The following is a 4,544-nucleotide window of genomic DNA, read 5'->3' on the forward strand; positions in this document are numbered from 1 at the left end:
CACTGTCTGTCTGGCTTTTGACTATTGGTGTGTTTTCTGAGGCTCTTGCCTGTTCCACACCATAGCCCTGCTTCCCAGATAACTTTAAAAATGTTGTTTTTCAAAAATGAATATGTGTAGCTTGGCACACAGGCCTGTGCCATGGGAGAGAGGGCATGGCTGATCTTTATCCTCGCGACTTTTTATAAGGTCCTTTTCAACACGGGTTTTATTTGATTATCACCTTTATATCTGCCTCAGCCGGAATCCTGCTGTCTGACACCTGGGAAGCCACACCCTAGTCCCTGCTCTGGGGCTGGCACACCACACTTCCTGGGAGTGAGGACTTCCTGCTGCTTGCAGATATGCAGCGACACAGGGCTGCTTCTGCCTGCTCAGAGTTCCTGCTTCTGAAGCCTCCCGGGGCTGCCCCTGGACCCCATGTTCTCAGTGGATGGGTTCTGCCCTTGGAGGAGACAGGCTGCTTTTCTCAGCCCTGGGGATGACGTGCCTGGCGACTGGGGCAGTGGGCAGGGCAGGGGATGCTGGATGTCCTGCAGGGCACCGGTCAGTTCGCCCCACATCCCAAGCCAGGCAGCCACAGAGACAAAAACACAATCTGTCATTATTTGCGCATAGAACCTGTATTTGACAAATAAACACAGTGGATTTGTGCATGCTTTTAACATACACTAAATTTTCCAGGAAAGTATCTACTATAGAAACTAATTTTTTTCTCAAGAGTTGTTCAAAATTAAAAAGATCACATCACCCACAGAGACACCACTCTCCGTGTGCACTTGCAGCAAGTGTTTTCTGGGTGATTCCATAGATCGGTTCAAGCGTGGGGCCACTTCATCAAGGTCCTGGGAGTCGTGTGCAAACATTCACAGTTTATTATTAATCTCTTTCCCTGTATTTCTCCTTTATAATTAGAACATTTACAAATGCATTGTGTAGATTCATTGTTTTAAATATGAATTTCTTTCAGGTAGTAAAATAATCTGTATATCCGTGGCACCCAGATGTCCCCACACCTGGAATATGTGGTAGGGGCTCAATAAACGTTTGTTGACTGAATAACTTCATTAGGAAAATCTTCCCGGGAAGTTAACACCAGCCCCTTGCTCTGTCCTGTGCATGCAGTAAGCGACAGAATATATTTCTTTTTTTTTTTTTTTTTTTGAGACAGAGTCTCACTCTGTTGCCCGGGCTAGAGTGAGTGCCATGGCGTCAGCCTAGCTCACAGCAACCTCAGACTCCTGGGCTCAAGCAATCCTACTGCCTCAGCTTCCCGAGTAGCTGAGACTACAGGCATGCGCCACCATGCCCGGTTAATTTTTTCTTATATTTTTAGTTGTCGGATTAATTTCTTTCTATTTTTAGTAGAGACGGGGTCTCGCTCTTGCTCAGGCTGGTCTCGAACTCCTGAGCTCAAACAATCCGCCCGCCTCAGCCTCCCAGGGTGCTAGGATTACAGGCGTGAGCCACCACGCCCGGCCTCAGAATATATTTCTTAAATGAATGTGTGAAAATGATTGAGATTTTTGGCAGAAGAGGAAGAATGTTCAAGATAACCTTGTCACCTACCCTGATTTTCAGGTATTTTGGGAACACTCAACAGGATGATGCAGTGGATTTAATTCAGGAAATATTCTCTGAAGGGAAATAAAGGTAAGAAAGAAATGTTTCTGGCCTTTATATTTAGTCATCCACTGAACAAATGTTTATTCAGTAACTACTACGAGTCAGGTACTAACAGGTGTAGAAGCCACGGTAGCAATAGCTGCTGCCACCTCAAAAGGTGATTTTTAAAAAAAATATATAAGAATGCACACAATAGAACAAATTTCTTTTAAGAGACGGAATTTTGCTCTGTCGCCCAGGCTGGAGTGCAGCAGCGCCACCACAGCTCACTGCAACCTGGAACTCCTGGGCTCAAGCGATCCTCCTGCCTCAGCCTCCAGAGCAACTGGGACTACAGGCGGGAGCCACCACGACCCTTGAGAAAGATTTTTAAAATTAGCCATAATCTTCCTTCTCAGATAATCCTCAGTGACATTTAAAAAAATAATGCATGTATAAGATTAGAAAATTCAAACAGTACAGAAAGTAGAAAATGGAAGGTTAAATCTCCCTTATATATCCCATATATTTCTATTTTTTAATTTGCATAAATATTTTAGCCCAAAAGAATCATACTATAAACACAGTTCTGCACCTTGTTTTTGTAACACAGTAATACATTTCTGAGATCTTTCCATATTGGGGCATCCTTATTAATAGCTGCTAGAACTCCACTGAATGGATGTACCACAATATATATCACTTGTCCCTTATTGATGGGCACTCAACAGTGTCTATATCTGAGTGTCTATATCTTGCCACACTTTTGAGAGTTCTCCACACCCCTTACTAAGAGACTAGATTTATTTGTTTATTTAATTAATTTATTTCTTTTTTGAGACAGGGTCTCTCTGCTACTTGGACTAGAGTGCAATGGCATCATCATAGGTCACTGCAGCCTCAGACTCCTGGGCTCGAGCGATTCTCAGCCTCAGCCTCAGGAGTGGCTGGGACTACAGGTATGCCACTACACCCAGGTAATTTTTTTTTTTTAATCTGTTGTAGATATGGGGGCTCGCTATGTTCCCCGGGCTGCTCTCGAATTCCTGCCTTTGAGCGATCTTTCCTCCTCAACCTCTCAAAGTACTAGGATTACAGCCATGAGCCACTGAGACTGGATTTAAATCTTATCCTCCCCTGGCCAGCCCCAGCCAAAGACGGGGAGGGCAGGGTTTGTCTCTCCAACAGCAGCCTCTGCTGGGCCGGGCCAGGAAAGCACCCCATTAGGAATAACGTTAAAGGTGTTAATGGAACCCATGATAATAAAAGCTCTCTAGTGGCAGAATTCTCCAAATTTTTTCTTTATATCTATGTTGACAAAATATTCTACAACAAAGATATATTTTTACAGTAAAACAAAACCCCTAGATTTTATCTTAATCGTTTTATGGCACCTGCTGGAGGGAGGTAGGAACACCTCTTCCCTCTTGCGCAGGGCTCCCTCAAGAGGCTTCCCCCACAGCAGTCCAGATGTGGAGTGGGAGTGGGATTTCCCACTGTGTTTTAGGGGTTTGGTGACAGGATCTTTCTTACTCCCTTGTTGACTCAGGACTCTGGGAGAGTTCTATAAAAATAGTGATTATAAAATAGCTTGGCTGGGCATGGTGGTTCACGCCTGTAATCCTAGCACTTTGGGAGGTGGGAAGATTGCTTGAGGCCCGGAGTTCGAGACCAGCAGAACAAGAGCGAGACCTATCTTTACAAAAAACAGAAAAATTAGCCAGGCATGGTGCCACACGCCTGTGGTCCCAGCTACTTAGGAGGCTGAGGCAGGAGGATTGCTCGAGCCCAGGAGTTCGAGGTTGCTGTGAGCTGTGATGATGCCACTGCACTCTAGCCTGGGCAACATGGTGAGCCTCTGTCTCAAAGAAATAAATAAAATAAAATAAAATAAAATAGCTGACATTTATGGAGAATTTACTTTGCCAGTAACTAGTCTAAGTGTGGTTACATGTGTTAAGTATTATTAATCCTTATAACAACATTCTGATTAGGTACTATTATTATCACTCTATTTTGTAGATGTAAAAGCTCAGACATAGAGAATTTATGTAACACGCCCAAGAACTGGCTCCAAAATTGTGCAAATTGACTCTAGCGTCTAGAGTGCTTAGTATTACACTATCACCTCTCTGTTAAGGAATGTTCTATTACTGTATTAATAGATCTCCCTGACCCTCTAGTTCCTCTTCCATAAAATGGGGCCATAACACCCACTTCAAGATATTTTTGAGAAATAAATGAGACAAAGTATGTGAAGTGCCTGGAACACGGTATGTGTGAAATAAATTAACTGACCATCATTAATATCCTGGGACATCCTGTCGCCCAGGACGGGGGTTGCAGAGGTGTGCTGTGCGCGGACCCCGGTCTTGCAAGGGCACACCCCTGAGGAATGCTCCTGGTCAGCTCTGCAGAGGGAAGGTGGTGGCTTACGGTGGTGGCTTACGGTGGCTTAGCCTCCGTAGCAGTGTTCAGAGCACAGAGAAGCTGTGTTTGCAGTGTCCAAACTGCCCATCAGTGACTCAGGGTGACCTGTCCCAAGAGGGCCCCTCAGTGGAAAGACCATGCACTTCCGCATATGAAAAGCTAAGGCCCCACACGTGAGCAAGATTCTTGAAGCGTGGGCCAAGCAGGGCTGGAGGCTCTGCTATACCTTTAGGATGGCGTCTGGTGTGGCTTGGAGTTGGATAGACCCGGACATCTGGGTTCTTCCACAGGCTCTGGGCAAGGGTGTGTCACCCCGCGTACACTGATTAACCTCAGCAATTTAGTTTCCTCATTTTTCAGTGGGGACTGTGATACTTAAACAGTTATTGTGAGGCTTAAGTGAGACAATGTATATAAAGAGTTTAGCCTAGTTCCTGACACGTTCAAAGTGTTCAGTAGCTATTATTGGTGCTCTTTAATAGTCAGTTCTAATTGTCAGAAAGTTATTG

This window comes from Propithecus coquereli, unplaced genomic scaffold, assembly GCF_000956105.1.
Source record: "Propithecus coquereli isolate 6110/MARCELLA unplaced genomic scaffold, Pcoq_1.0 Scaffold210, whole genome shotgun sequence".
Lineage (NCBI taxonomy): Eukaryota > Metazoa > Chordata > Mammalia > Primates > Indriidae > Propithecus > Propithecus coquereli.